We start from the raw sequence: 17100 nt of genomic DNA on the forward strand, positions 1-17100 counted from the left end.
TAGTTGAAACTGTTAATTCTAACCAGATATTTGAGCTCCTGGCATGTAAGGCCTTAGGTGACTACCCAGTCGAGGCTGAGTTGCACAACACCCTCAAGTTTAGTAAGGGCGTAATTACCTGCTCAGATATAATGGAAGTGGATCCCGTGGAGTTAATGAAGAATGGAAAAATATGGGCGTCACAGAAGTGCAGAACTACACGAGGAGGGTCAATGGTAAATTGGAAAAATCAGCAACATTTATTCTAATGTTTAGTACTCCAGAATCATCTGAACATGTCCTTGCAGGCTATATCAGTCTTAAGCTTCGCCCGCTTGTTTCTAACCCAATGCGATGCTACAAATGTCAAAGATTTGGCCATACCACTATGGGATGTAATGAGAAGGCTGCAAGTGGCAATTGTGGAGGCTCAGCTCATGAGTCGGGTAATTCTTGTACACTTCCTCCGAAATGTGTAAACTGCTCTGGGGATCACCAGTGTGGAGCAGAAAATGTGAGGTTTACATTGAGGAAAGGAAAAGTCAGGAGTTGGAAATAGAGATGTATACCCTATGATGAAGCTAAAAAAGCTTTCAAAACTGCGGCCACCGGTATTTGTTTCTTCTTTTGCATCACCTCTTAATATGGCAATCGCTAAGTATGATGCCACACAAACTCAGACCCCAGATTAAAGTACGAGCACATGCACTTGTCGATGTGCCTGTGGCAGAAACACTCCACTTGAAACTGGGGTCCTTTGGAAGCTGTCAGCAACAAGCTTACCATCTAAGCCACATACCATTACCCAACATCATAAGCCATCCCCGCAACACAGGCAGCCACCTCCTCCTGTCAGTAAAGAAAAATGTCCTTTGGAAAGTAGTTTCCAAGTCCAAAAAGGCAGTTGTTAAATCTTAAGTTCCGCAAGCTCTCACCCTTTCTGATGGGGACTTTGCTCTTGAGGATATGGACTTACAGTCAGAGGAACTGGAGAGCAAGGAACTGGCTAACATTCCTCCTGACCTCCCCTGTAAATCACGGCCTCTGAAGGAGAATGAAAAGAACAACCATCGCTAACCAATGGCTTCCACAGGGACTTATGCTGTTGCAGTGGAATTTGAATGGATGTCACTCATATTTGGAAGAATTTCGGTTACTGGTCCGGGAGAAACCTTTCTGCATCTGCTTACTAGAAATCCATTTCAGTCACAGACGCACGTGCATTACGGGGCTACCATGCGTAAAGGAAGGACAGTACTACTGGAGACAGAGCTAAACGTGTAGTGGCTGTTTTCCTTGATGACAGATGCCGCTCCTCTCCTGTCCCTCTTACCATGACTATGTAAGCAATTGCTTTGAAAGTTCTCGCACTCTTTAATAAAACAGTGTATTCTTTGTACCTGCTCCCTAATGATGCTTTGGATGCAGACGCACTACCAGAACTCTTCTAGGCACTCCCATGCTCATTCCTCCTTGTGGGGACTTAAATGCACACAATGTGCTGTGGGGCTACCACTTGCTCAAGGGGTCGGATGATCGAGCAACTCGTTCATTCTGAACATGGGTCAGATGACACACTTTTTCCATAGAGACAGGGTCTTTCTCATCCATTGGCCTTTGTTTTTGTTCCCCAGCTATTGCGGACTCAGTTCAGTGGGAAGACCACTTCCCAGTTTGGGTCCGTCTACTGACTAGGACGGTGGTTAACATGAGACCATCAGATGGATGATACAAAGGGCAAATTGGTTACAGTATAGTCGACAGGCTATTTTTGAACAAAAGGATTGTGCACAGGAGGCGATGGCCCACATCACTTGTGAGGTTTCAGTTTAGAGATGTTAGCAAAAATATGAATATCTCTGCACTGGGTTAAGTTACAACATTGCAATTGACAAGATTGTTTTTAGAAAAGTGTCCTCTACAACATTGTCTGTTATACAAAATTCTCTAAATTCAAAAATAACCAGTCAAATTGACCTCCAAAGTTTGGCATCCAAATTTTCAAAAATCCACTTTTTAGGTCCAAAAATAACAAACAAGGGCCGATTTATGAGTGTCTGTTTTTTTTCCTATAGTTAGATACCATACACTACTAGCATCATATAGAGCAAGAACACTTACAAAGGTTTCCTTAATTTTTTATGAATTTTTGAAATTTAAGTTTGGGGTTAGTTATCTCAGGTAGGACTGAATATAAAAATATTATTTTTGCACAGTTTGTACACCTGTATGATAGCAACATATTGCGAAAATTTCAACATTGATATCTGACTGTGAACAAAAGTATGAATGTTTGAAACTGGGGAGATAATTCACATTACTCTAAAACTGTGTTGCCTATTCATGTGTGATATTGGCGGGATATAATAAATTATTATTGAAGTAAGGTACTGAATTATATACAAAAAGTGGAAACATCACTGAAATTAACATTTATATTATTTTGACATACTTCAAAATATTTTCAATTAACACCGGCCGGGGTGGCAGAGCAGTTCTAGGCGCTACAGTCTGGAACCGCGCGACCGCTATGGTCGCAGGTTCGAATCCTGCCTCGGGCATGGATGTGTGTGATGTCCTTAGGTTAGTTAGGTTTAAGTAGATCTAAGTTCTAGGCGACTGATGACCTCAGGAGTTAAGTCCCACAGTGCTCAGAGGCATTTGAGCCATTTTCAATTCACATCCTTCGAGATGCGGCTGTTCCTAAACCTGGTGGTGAATGTTAAGAACACTTATTTCTTCAGACAGCTTCTGTGATTTCTTCAGACAGCTTCTGTGATATAGAATAAGACCTCCCAGTTGCTGTGGTAAGTTCAAGCACTGAAAGTTTCCTTAAAACATTTTTCATTGGTATCCAAACTTTGTCACTAGTAGATTTCTTGAATGATGTTCTTGGACCAACAGGGTGGTAAAAATGCACAAAAACATCATTGTTTTCCAAACTTATTCTTTCAACCTCTGGAAGCCACGACTGCCCATCATACACACATGCCACTATGTCATTCAATGTTAAAGACAGATGTAATTTTACTGACGCAATGATCCTCATAAATTTCGGTTTCTGATGTTAAATAGCATCGAACTAAGTTTTCTGCAATGCCACGGGATTTGTGGAAATGCCTTGTTCCTTTAATTCCTATAAAGTTTTCAAACCTGGTTTGAAGTGTTGTTTTCAAATGCAGAACCACTTCTTCTTTCTTGATCAGAAAATAGGTCATGGCTTTAATATTATCCTTTCAAAAGACATACATGTCCTGTACTGTGAGACTTTGGTCAGTGGTTGGTCTTTGTAGGCTGGCGTTACTTAATTCATATTTTGTTGTACCTCCCACTCCATCACATGCATTTTTACCATGGCAAGATGCAAAAAAGTGCCATTCAGCCTCCATCCCAAAGTCTACTTTGTGGTTGTACAGATTTGAAAAATTCTTTTTGTTCTTATACTGACTACCACTTTCATCTGGAAAGTATAACAGCTTCTCAAACTTGGGAAAATTTTCTTTTGTTTAATTTATTACATACTTTTGAAACACATGTACAGCCAAAGGGTTGTACTCCAAGTAGTCACTTAGAATGCAAATTGAAGAACTGCAAACTTCACCTCTCTCATTTTTAATGTAGAGAATAAATGGGTGCACTGTTGCCTGGTCATTGACCCAATGTTACCCTTGTATTGCATCCTGAAACACAAATGTAAAATTTTCTGCAATATTAGCTAGCACTATGCTTCATTTTCATGAAGTTGTGCTTTTTTGGCCCTCAAATACTTACTTTGGATTTTAGAAACCTAGTGGTGACTTTTGAGTTCTTGTAAGTTATCAATTAAAGATTCCAAGTTTCTTCCTGAGATTTAACCACTGTTATCATTTCTGCCCTGTCAGTTGTGAACCACTGTTTGAAAGTAATACTGTCTGGCATTTCCTCATCATATTTGTGAAACAGTTCAATAATGGTTTCCTTACCAGGCATTTATTACACAAACTCATCATGCAGTCATAACTGTCAGTGTCACAGACCATTAAATCTAGTAACTCTTTGTAGTTAAGATCACTGAGTTGTGCACCCGCAGTCACCAGTTCGACATTTTGATGATATAAACAAACGCACATGTAGCGTGTCCCTAAGGATCCAGCCAAAATACACCACTTGGGGCAGAGGTCACAAAATTTTGCCCTTCCAATTTTGCATTCAGGGTGGGAATTTTTGAAAGCTACATAAAATTCGTTTAAATTTCACAGCACCAGGTCATTTTGCTTTATTACTTTAACTCCATTTATAATAACTCTTTTACTATCTTTGCTACCTGGGCACATTCTACTGTTTTCATCATCTTCAAAAAACTGCTGGTTCTTTTAAAGTGTTTCTTCACTTATACCTACTCCTTTCTTCTTACCTAAAACTGGAAGAATGCCTTGCTCTTTCACTAATTTTAGGGTTAGTTTAACCAAACAATGAGAAACGTTGAATTCAGGAACTATTTTTTCTCTTGACCATGAGTCGGGGAGCAAACTTAAAATTTTAACCTTTTCCTCTTTAGATGTCACTAAGCATTTAATTTTTAATTTCTCCAATAAGCTCAAATATTCAGTGTCAGATGATGCTGGTGGTAGGTTTTCTTCTTCTTTAGAAGTAATGTTGGTATCTGTATTACTAAAGCTTGATTCCAAGTCTTTTTCTAATTTTGTCTGAAATTTGTTGTACCTTATCTTCAATAGCTGCTTTTCTTTTTCTGCTACTTAATTTTATTATTTTCGAAGCAGGAGATACGTCTTAACTTAGAACAAGCAAAATCCAATATGCTGACAGCTTCCTCATTAGGAATATAAATGTCATTAAAAATGTTACATGATGATGGTTCTGGATTCGCAACAAATATTTTTGAGTAACAGTTTGGGCACGGAATTTCCAGGAATCACATTAAGTTTCACTTGGGAAGCTGTAAGTTTTGTTTCCCTCAAACCTTTAGTAATAGGCATTTTATGAACTTTACGTGGATCACAGCACTGTCTTCCAAAAATGTGGTTGTACTAAAGAATATATTTGTTCTCATGATACTAGCACACTGATGTTACAGAAGAACTTAATCGAAATTTAAAGTAAGTTTGTCGATTTCATCAAAGTCATTGACATTTTTCAAGTTTTTTGAAACTGAACCAGAAACAGTTTTGTGACACACTTCACTTGCTATCTGCCCAACAGAGCACTGTTCATCCACGTTATTGCATTCCGGTTACTCTCTCAAATTACACACAGAACAAAGCACATAACACATTCTACACTCTCAATGAAGTATGTACATCCACTCTAACAGAGGTTTCAGAACAGACCGATTACAACAATGCCTCACGTAGCAATAATGTACTACTTTATTGACAATAAACCTAAACGTTTTATTACCACAGAACAAAAGCAAAAGCTCCTATTGTTTAATATTGCATTATTAAAAATAAATAAACTAAATGAATATTGGGTGATAGTGTTAACTAAATACATGTCACAATTAAATTTTATTACAATGAAACAATAAACATTTAAATAGGCAACAGCCATAAGATCAGTTTTAGGTTAATGTGAATTATTTCCTCATTTTCAAAACTTCATATCTTTGTTCACAGTCGGGTATCAATGTTGAAATTTTTACAGTATGTTGCTATCGTATAGTAGTACCAACTGTGCAAAAATAATATATTTATATTCAGTCCCACCTGAGATAACTAACCCAAAACTTTACAAAAAAGAAAATTTTCAAATTTAAAAAATAATAAATTAAGGAAGTATTTGTAAGTGTTCTTGCTCTATATGAGGCTAATAGTGTATGATATCTAACTATAGGAAAAAAATTACACTCATAATTCGCTCCTTGTTTGTTATTTACTTTAAAGCTTTTTTAATGTCCTCTAACCCTAGGCCATCCAGTGGCTGTTCATTATCCAATTCTTGCTCACAATAATTAGAGATAACCTCTGCTCTCTCTCTCTCTCTCTCTCTCTCTCTCTCTCTCTCTCTCTCTCTCTCTCTCTCTCTCTTCAGTAGGTCATTAAAGTACCTTCATCATGTTTCCAGAGTATGTTTACTCTAACTTATTATGTTTTCTTCTTCATCTCTAATCAAGCTGTTTATTGGAGCAAATTGTCTTCTACCATTGTTTACGTTTATAAAGAACGTCCTTGATTCATTCTTCTTCTTGGACAATTCCACACATTCTATTTCAGCCTTAGTCCATTCCCTTCCCCCCTCCTAGTCCAGGGGTTAGAATAGGCCTGAGGTATTCCTGATTGTCGTATGAGGCGGCTAAAAGGATGTTCACGTGTTTTGAGCCTTATGTGATGGTTCCCTGTAGAGTTTGACCTCCATTCTTCTAAATTCTCCTGAAGAGCGAGCCAATTGGGGAAGGGCGCCTTACAAGGTGCATTGTGTCCATCGTGCATAGAGATCTTTAGCCCACTTTCTCGTCGTCGCATTGCAGTCCTGCCCATTCTCCATAACTTTGGCAAGGACACCTTCCTGGTTGCGTTTTCCACCATGCACTATGCAGTGTCGATTACTGCGTTGATGATGACCATGGACTTCTATGCACCTGATATCCAGCACAGTAGCCAGTCAGTTGTGGTGAGGGCGCCATGTACGCTGCTGGTTGTAGCCCCCTGACCGCACAGGGATCACTCTGCTGATGCCTGCGCTATTAACTCCACACATATGCCAAAGGGTAGACGCCCATCCCCCTGGGGCATCGGGACTCCCGGCAATGGCCATCCTGCCAGGTGGCCTTTGTTGCGGCTGGGTGGCACCCGTGGGGAGGGCCCCTGGTTGGAGTGGGCGGCATCAGGGCGGATGACATGTGATGAAGCGTAGTCCTCCATCTCTTGCTGGTAGTGAAACACCAGCTGTCTCTAAGTGATCACGAGCTCAATTGAAAGCACAGAAGTATGACCCCAAATCGTTCCCCTCCCTGGCCACCCTCTGGGAGGAACGTCAGGCTAAGGATGGCAGCAGGTCTTATTCTCCCCGGTACCTTGTATGTTTGAGAGCTGATGGGGGAATCCTTTCATGACGATGAAACCTCAGTTTTTTGTTGAACATTTAGAGGACAAGTTGGGGGAGGTGGAGTGCTTGTCCAAAATGAGATTTGGATCAGTCTTGATCTAAACAGCATCCTCTGCCCAGTCATGGAGTTACTCACTTGCGACAAGCTGGGGGATGTTTCTGTAACCATCACACCCCATAACAGCTTAAATATTGTCCAAGGTATCATATTTCACAGAGACCTTCTGCAGTCTGACGATGAGCTGCGCGTCAATTTAAAGCGTCGAGGTGTAAATTTCATGCAGCATGTCCACCAGGGTCCAAAGGATAATCAGGTTGCCATCGGTGCCCTCATCTTGGCCTTTGAGGGTGATACATTGCCCAAGAAGGTCAAGGTGACGGTCTACCAGTGTGATGTAAAGCCCTATATCCCTCCCCTGATGCAGTTCTTTAAGTGCTGGAAGTTCAGCTTTATGTCTTCCCGCTGTACTTCCAGCGTCACATGCCGAGATCACAGACGCCCATCACATCCCAATACTTCATGTGCTCTGCCTCCCATCTGTGTCATCTGCAGAGAGCACCATTCCCCTTGCTCACCTGACTGCAGGACTCTCCAGAAAAAAAGGAAAATCATGGAGTACAAGACCCTGGGCCGACTGACCTACACTAAGAGGCTAAGAGAAAATTTGAATGTGTGCATCCTGTGTGTATGACATCATCTTACGCTGCCGATACAACAGTTCTCACACCATCAACTCTGCAAACCCAGGTCACCTCTCAGAGCTGGAAGACTACACCTGCCCCCTTGATAGTGGGTGGCATTTCCCTCCCTGTTGCGCCTGCACCACCTACTTTGGGAGCAACACCTCCCCCAACCATCGGGGACATCCGTCCCCACTTCTAAACTGGATAAGCGTAAGTCTCTCGCCAGGAAGGGATGCCTTGTCACTCCCTTCCCAGGTTTCTTCTAGTGGGAAAGAAGACACCCGCCAGTGGCTGAAGAGCCCAAAAACAGCTGGTGATAGGGCTTCACGCTCATTGTCAGTCACAGAGACTGAGCCAGTGAAGTCCTCCCAACCAGGGAAACCCAAGGAGCAGCAAGAGAAATCCAAAAAGAAAACCTCTAAGACCAAGGAAATTGCAATGGCACCCACACCACTGCTGCCAACGAGCTCTGCGGCTGAGGATGGGTGGAGATTTTACCGTCCACTGAGGACCTAGATCTTGCCACACCCTCAGACACAGTGGATATAGACTGCTCAGGCAATAAGTCGGTGGCAGCTGGTGACTCTGAGGCGTAAACTGTCACATTGAATTAATGTTCCACGCCTTCCCAGTCTCACGATGACGTTATCCTCCAGTGGAATTGCGGTGGGTTTTTCCACCACCTGGCTGAGCTATGGCAACTGTTAACCTTTACACCTGCTATCTGCAGTGCCCTCCAGGTAACCTGGTTCCCAGCAATGCAGACCCCTGCCCTCCGCAGCTATAAGGGATATTACACGAACCGTAGCGACTATAATTGAGTGTCATGTGGAGTTCGTGATTATGTCCTAAACTTGGTCTGTAGTGAACATGTGCCCCTTCAAACCCCTCTTGAAGCTGTGGCTGTCAGAATAAGGGAGACACAGGAAGTAACTGTCTGCAATGTATATCTTCCTCCGGATGGTGCAGTACCCCTGAATGTATTAGCTGCAATGATCCAGCAACTTCCTAAACCTTTCCTACTTCTGGGAGATTTTAATGCCCATAACCCCTTGTGGGGTGGTACCATGCTTACTGGCCAAGACAGAGATGTCAAAACTTTACTGTTGCAATTCGACCTCTGCTTCTTAAGTACTGGGGCTGCCACACATTTCAGTGTGGCTCATAGTAGTTACTCAGCCACTGATATTTCCATTTGCAGCCAAGGACTTCTCCCATCTATACACAGGAGCGCACATGACTACCTGTGTGGTAGTGACCACTTCCCCATCTTCCTGACACTGCCCCAGTGTCAGGCACACAGACACCTGCCCAGATTGGCTTTTAACAAGGCGGACTGTATAACTCTCACCTCTGCTGTTATCGCTGAATCTCCCCCACACGGTAACATCGATGTGATGGTTAAGCAGGTGACTAGCACAATTGTTTCTGTGGCGGGAAACCCGATACCTTGCTCTTTAGGGTGCATGAGGCATAAGGCAGTCCCTTGGTGGTAGCCGAAAGTTGCTGAAGCACTTAAGGAGCGTCGACTTGCTCTACAGCGGCACCCTTCCCTGGAGCACCTCATAGCCTTTAAACGGCTCCATGTCCGTATTCGCTACCTTATCAAACAACGGAAGGAGGAGTGTTGGGAGAGATAAGTTTCTACCATTGGGTGCCACATGTCACCTTCCCAAGCCTGGGCAAAGATCAAACATCTTTTTGGGTACTAGGCCCCAACAGCTGTCCCCGGTGTTACCATAAATGGCCAGTTATGTACTGACGCAAACGTGATTGCCGAACACTTTCTCGAGCCTCTGCATCGGAGAATTACCCTCCAGCCTTTTGCACACTCAAATGGCGGCCGAAAGGGAATGTCCTCTCATTCACTGTACGCTACTGTGAATCCTACAATGCCCCATTTACAGAGTGGGAGCTCTCGGTGCCCTTGCACATTACCCTGACACAGGTCCTGGGCCTGATCACATCCAAAGCCAGATGACTACAAGCAACATCTTCTCGTCGTCTTCAACTGGATCTGGTGCGATGGCATCTTTCCATCGCAATGGTGGAAGAAAACCAACATCCGGTGCTCACAGACGGTAACCCGCTTGATGTGGATAGCTATCGGCACATCAGCCTCACCAACGTTCTTTGTAAGGTGCTGGAATGTATGGTATGTTGGCGGTTGGGTAGGGTCCTGGAGTCGCGTGGCTTGCTGGCTCCATGTCAGGGCAGCTTCCACCAGGGTCGCTCTACCACTGATAAATTTGTGTCCATCAAGTCTGCCATCCGAACGCCCTTTACCAGATGGCAACACCTGATTTCCGTCTTTCTTGACTTACATAAAACATACTACACGGCTTGGTGACATCATTTCCTTGCCACATTGTATGAGTGGAGTCTCTAGGGACCAGTCCTGATTTTTATCAAAAACTTCCTGGCGCTCTGTACATTCCGTGTCCAAGCTGGTGACTCCCATAGTTCCATCCATATACAGGAGAATGGAGTTCCGAATGGCTCTGTGTTGAGTGTGTGTCTATTTTTAGTGGCCATTAATGGTTAGCTGTCAGGCTGCCAGTCTCACTTTCTGTGTATGCTGATGACTTCTGCATTTCGTATTGCTGCTCCAGTACTGTTGTTGCTGAGCGGCACCTCCGGGGAGCCATCCACAAGGCGCAGTCATGGGCTCCAGCCCACGGCTTCCAGTTTTCAGCCGCAAAGTCGTGTGTTATGCACTTCTGTCATCATCGTACTGTTCATCTGCAACCCACACTTTACCTTAATGACGATCCACTCACTGTAGTGGAGACATATCAATTCCTAGGACTGGTTTTCAACACTCGATTGACCTCATCTTCGTCAGGTTAAGCAGAACTGCTGGCAGCACTTCAGTGCCCTCCGTTGCCTGAGCAACACCAATTGGTGTGCAGATAGGTCTACGCTGCTGCAGCTCTACAGAGCCCTTGTCCAATCCCGAATTCCTTATGGGAGTGTTATTTATGGTTCGGCAGCACCTTCAGCATTGCATTTACTCGACCCTGTGCACCACTGTGGGGTTCGATTAGCGACAGGAGCTTTTAGGAAGCGTCTGGTGACCAGCCTACTGGTGGAGGCTGGTGTCCCTCCACTGCTTGCCAGTTACGCAGCACACATTCATAGTTCCCCTGAGCACCCAAATTACCGTCTCCTTTCCCGCTTGCGGCAGTCCATCTGCCTCATCGGTGGCCCAAATCAGGGCAAACATTTGTGATTCGTGAGTGGTCCCGTCTCTCCGAACTGGAGTCCTTCCCTTTACCACCTCTACTTGCGGTCCATTCACGTACGCCTCCATGGTGTACGCCTCAGTCGCAGCTTCTTCTGGACCTTTTGCATAACCCTAAGGGTTCCGTTAACCCCGCTGCTCTCCGCTGTCACTTCCTCTTGATTCTTGATGTGTTCCGGGTTTCTGAAGTGGTTTACACCGACCGTTCAATGGCTGATGGTCACATAGGCTTTGCATATGTTGATGGAGGACATATTGAGCAGCACTCCTTGCCAGTTGGGTGCAGCAGTTTTCACTGCAGAACTGGCAGCCATATCTCGTGCTGTTGAGTACATCTGCTCACGCTCTGGCGAGTCATTTCTCCTGTGTACTGACTCATTGAGCAGCCTACAAGCTATCGACCAGTGCTACCCTCGCCACCCTCTGGTAACGTCCATTCAGGAGTCCATCTGTGTTCTGGAACAGTCCCGCTATTCTGTGGTGTTTGTGTGGACCCCAGGACACATCGGAATCCCTGGCAACAAACTTGCCGACAGGCTGGTCAAACGGGTGATGCGGAAACTGCTTCTGGAGATAGGCATCTCCAAAGCTGACCTGCGTTCTGTCTTACACCGCAGGGTTTTCCGGCTTTGGGAGACGGAATGGCATAATAGCACGCACAACAAACTACGTGTCATTAAGGAGACTATGTGTGGAAGTCTTCCATGCAGGCCTCTCGCAGGGAATCAGTTGTCCTCTGCCGGCTCCGCATTGGCCATACCTGGCTAACGCATGGTTACCTTGTCTGGTGCGAGGACCCACCTCAGTGTCGCTGTGGTTCCCAAATGACAGTCGTCCATCTCTTGCTGGACTGCCCACTTTTAGCCACTCTGTGGCAGACTTACAACTGTCCCAGCACCCTGCCTTTGGTGTTGGGCGACAATGCCTCCACAGCAGCTTTAGTTTTACGTTTTATCCATGAGTGTGGGTTTTATACTACTATGTACGTTTTAGCGCATGTCCTTTGTCCCTCTGTGTCCTCCACCCTAGTGCTTTTAGGGTGGAGGTTTTAAAGTGTTGCAGAGTGGTGGCTTTCCTTTTTTATTCTCGTGGTTGACCAGCCACTGTAATCTGATTTCATGTTTTACTCTCTTCTGTTTCTCTGTTGTTTTCTTGTCCTCTTTTGTTTATTTCAGTATTTGTTGCCTTCCCTTCATTCTTACGGCTTTTCCTTTCTTTCCATTTCGTGTTATATGTTTTGTCCGTTTTACTCTCACACTTGTGGCATTGTTTTTATTAGAAACAAGGGACCAATGACCTCGTAGTTTGGCCCCTTTTCCCCGCCTTTAAACCAACCAACCATTCCGTTTCCTTTCGGCGATGTCACCTCTTTGATCTTTCTTTTCTCTCGATAATCCTCCAAGCTGCTTCTTGTGCAATTCACCTGTAATGTCTTTTGGTATGCAGTGTTCTTTATTTAATCACTCTTATAATTGTCAAACCATTCGGGCCTTATTGATTTTCCCTCCATTCCTAGTGTTTCCTTAGCTGAAATGTTTATAGTCAGCCATTTTTGTTTCGTGTCATTACTGTCTTGTGTTGTTCCTTGTTCTAGGGCCTGAGAAACGCTGACAGTATGATTTGCAAGTGCTGTGATATTGTACCTTTCTTACCTAGTAGGTCTTTCTTTCTGAGCATTTGATATCCTAGCTCTTATCTTGGCCATTTCAAGAAAATGATCTGAATCCACTTTAGGGCCACAAAAGATTCGAACATCCAATAAATTGGATATATGCCTATGATCAATTTGATTAATGGTTCCACCATAAGGTGTCTTCCATGTGCCCTTATGTATCTCCTTATGGGGAAACCTGGTAAATCCCACTATCATATTCCAGGAGGCTGTAAAGAGGATCAGTCTCATTCCATTATCATTAGTGGTTCCATGTTTACTGTGGGGCTCCAATTACAGTCTGGAACATGTCTTCTCTTCCAAGTTGTGCATTAAAATCACCCAGCTCAATCTTGATGTTGCTCACATAATACTGGTTACAAAAACCTGGTGGAAACCTGAAATTGATAGCAGTGAGATTTTTGCAGATAATATAAATGTGTATCAAAAGGATAGGCAAATTTGAAATGGAGGTGGTATATATATTGCTGTAGAGAAGAAATTAAACTCCACAGAGATAGAAATTGAAGCTGTATGTAAGATTATTTTTGGGTAAGGCATGGGTATCAGAGATAGGAATAAAACCATAATTTGATCCTTCTATTGCCTACCAGACTCGTCACTTGACGTAACCGAAAACCTCATTTTGCTGTTACACAAGTTCCCCAGTCATGCTGTAATGATTGGTGGAGATGTTAATTGTTGAACAATCAACTGGAAAAATTAAAGTTTCGTTAGTAGTGGGGGTGATGAGAAACATTACTAAATGTCTTCTCTGAAAAATACGTAGAACAGATTGTTTGGAACCCCACTCATGATGGAAGTATATTGGATCTAACACACAGTAGGGTCGTATATCAATGAGGAGCTTGAAACCTTGAACACGGGGAAGGTGCATGTAGAGGAACTATGGCTCACGTTCAAAAGAATAGTTGACCATCCACCAAATAAATATTTATGCAATAGAACAGTTAATAATGGGAGGAACCTTCCTTGGTACACACTGTAAATAATGGCATTATTTGTCTATAGATAGAGAGATACTGAATGAAACGTGTTTGGCTGTCAAGAGAGCAATGCGTAAAGCCTTCAGTGACTGCAGTAGTAGAGTAGTGTCAAATGATCTTTCACAAAACCCAAAGAAATTCTGGTTATATAAAAGGCTGTTAGGGCACCAATGTTAGTCTAGTCCCTAGTGAATGAAATGGGAATTGAAATTGAAGATAGCAAAGTAAAAGCTTAAATGTTTAACTTTTTTTTCAAATGTTCCTTTACAAAGGAAAACTCAGATGAATTTAGTGTTAGTTATGTTGAAAAATAGCTGAAATCATAAAAATAGAACAAATCCCCAGGGCCCTGTCTTTAGCGACTTCTTGGATGACTGTGTTGTACAGTGTTATTCATAAGACTGCCAGAAAATTAAGATACTTACGGAAAAATGGCATGCTGTGCCATCTCACCAAATTTAAATTCATAATATTTGCGGCAGAGTTAGACCCTCTTATAACTATAATATATTGTGAATCCCTCAAACAAAAAAATATGCCCATGTTTGGAAGAAAGCACAGGTTACACCCGTCAATAGGAAGTGCAGTAGAAGTGATGCACAAAACTACTGTCCAACATACTTGACAAAATTTGTTGTAGAATTTTAGAATATGTTCTGAACTCAAACATAATGAGGTATCTTGAACAAAATGACCTCCTTGGTGCTGGCAAGCATGTATTCTAATAACATAGAGCACATGTAACCCAACACTTTATGTTTATCACATGATGTACTGAAAGCTTCAGATTAAGGCAGTCAGGTAGATGCAGTATTTCTTGATTTCTGAAAAGCATTTGGCTGAGTACTACACCTACATTTATTGCCAAAAGTACGTTCATATGGGCTATAAAGCGAAATTTGTGACTGGATTGAGGACTAATATTTGTGGTAAATGCTGTCCCACACTGTGCAGTAGCTTTTGGAGTATGTATTTCTATGGTTTTTTTGTGTAAAATGTGATTAATTTGTCAGTTTAATTTGCTTCTTGCCAAGTCCCTTTCCTATTTGGTTCTCTGGGGTTTGTATTGTTTTACTTAGTCGGACTTCCTATTCTGTAGGTATTCATTGCCTCTTTCTATTTCTAGATTTAGCCTTCTTCAAAGTATGAGAGAGGCTACTTCCCTGACGGCTTTTCAATAGCTATTTGGAAAAAACTCAACACTAGTTTTTAATTACTGTTGAATAACATACTGACTTGTTTCACATTAACCGTATAAACACATATCTTCATATGTATAGCATAAAATTACTCTCGATATCAATGTCCAACACTGCCTCTACATAGAACAAATCAATCTGCCCGAATTTAAGTTTCCATTTATCATTTTTGGAGTCTCATTTGCATTATTAAAATTACATACCTTCTTACGGCTTCTGCACCTCTTCAAAGTAGGTTGGTGATCCTCCAAACTTACATATTTGCACTCGAGCAGGTACATCCCCCTGACAAAATTGCTGGTTCCATCATGACATGATGTCCCACATCCAAATAAAATAACATACCTGCACAATACCTGCTTTATCACCTATGATAACTTTTTATGTAGTTTTCGTTCATGGATATTGTTGTGTGTAAGAAGACATTGGGATATACATACATCCTCTGGAAGTGTTAAGAAAATGTTCTTCTCTATAAATTCTGTTGACATTTGAAGTCTGTCACTTGTGCTCCCCACTAAGGAATTGTTCTCGGGGTTTTATCTAAGTTCTGCATTAAAATTTCAGATTAAGATGTTGTAACAGGATTATCTATCATTTACTGGCTTTGCGTAACTCTTTGTGGAGGTTTTCAATCTCTTCATTATAATTCAGTATAATAGGAAACGGTTGGTGTCTAAACTTTCTTTCCATGGATTATCTTTTATTCATTTCTGAAACCAGTTTTAGTATTTCATCAGCTGTTCTTTCAATATCGGCGTACCCCTTGCTTAGTTTCAATGTAGTAAGCATATTTCCTCATTTTAATTATTTAAAAAAATGTAATTTATTTGAACTTAAATTCTAGGCCCACTCCCGCTTTTCAAATTCCAGTAACCTGTTCTCAGATTCTAATGTTCTTTGAAGTGGTGATCCCAAATAAAAACTAGTGTAAGCCCATGTTTAGACGCCATTTGTTGTAGAATATTATAATTTATTCTGAGCTCAAACATAATAATGTATCTCCAACAGAAATCTTTGCCAACCAGCAGATTCCGAAAACAACATAATGTGAAACCCAACTTGCACTTTCCACATATGAAATACTGAAAGCCATGGATCAAGACAGTCGTGCAGTATTTCTTGATTTCCAAAAAGCATTTGTCTCAGTTCCACAACTATGCTTTAAAAAGTATGGTCGTAAAGGATATCTGGCAAAGTTTGAGACTGAGTTGACAATGTTTGTTTTAGTAGTGAGGACACGGCAAGTTATGGTAAGTGTTGGGACCCTTGCTGTCCATGTTGTATAGACATTGAGGATAATGTAACAGTAATCTCAGACTTTTTGCCAGTAATGCTGTTATCTGTAATGAAGTATAGTCTGAAAGAAGTTGCACAAATATTGTCCAGCCTTGATTACATTTTGAAGTGGTGCAGGGATTGCCAACGTGCATTAAATGTTCAGGAAAGTAAAATTGTACACTTAACAAAACAAAAAAGCCGTAGTATCCCATGACTATAACATCAATGAGTCAAAGTTGAAAACAGTAAACTTTTACAAATGTTTGGTTGTAATACATGGTACTGTCACATAGCCTCAGTTTTGGGTAAGGCAGGTAGCAGACTCAGGTTGTTGGTAGAGTAGTAGAGAAATATGTTCAGTCTACATGGTTAATGCTTACAAATCACTTGTGTTGACCATCCTAGAGCATTGCTAAAGTGTGTAGGAGCCATACCAAATAAGATTAATTGGGGCTGTTGAAGGTATACAGAGAAGGGCATGACAAATGGTTACAGGTTTGTTTGACTTGTGGGAGTGTGCCATAGATGTTGAAAGAACTAAACTGGTGCTTTGGAAGATGGTGTAAATTGTCCAGAAAAGTCTATTTTACACAGTTCAAAGAGCCAGCTTTATATGAGGAGTCGATGAATACCCGCTACATGTCACTCTTGTAGGGATTGTGAGGACAAGATTAAATTAATTACAGTGTGCACAGAGGAATTTAAACAATTATTCTTCTTGTGCTCCATACGTAAATCGAATGGGAGAAAGGGAGGAGGGGGGGGGGGGGGGGGGGGAAAGAGTCCTAATAACTGATACAGTGAGAAGTACCTCTCTACCATGCACTGCAGTGGTTTGGGGATATGCATGTACATCCAGATGTTTTTAAGGTAACATTACCTTCTTAGCCAAACTTAGTGTGATATGGACACACAAGTAATGGGATATATCCTGTGGCTGAATTGTTGGATTTCCCAGTGCATTGCTCACACCATTGTTTCATCTGGGTCTGAATACTGATGCTCTATGTC

General features: G+C 42.1%; 1 protein-coding gene across 1 annotated transcript in view; it reads left to right on the forward strand.

Annotated features, from left to right (window-relative positions):
* LOC126471078 (DNA polymerase alpha subunit B) overlaps positions 1-17100 on the forward strand; it is a 93581-nt gene that overhangs the window by 60949 nt on the left and 15532 nt on the right. The window lies entirely within an intron of this gene.

This window comes from Schistocerca serialis, chromosome 1 (genome assembly GCF_023864345.2).
Source record: "Schistocerca serialis cubense isolate TAMUIC-IGC-003099 chromosome 1, iqSchSeri2.2, whole genome shotgun sequence".
NCBI lineage: Eukaryota > Metazoa > Arthropoda > Insecta > Orthoptera > Acrididae > Schistocerca > Schistocerca serialis.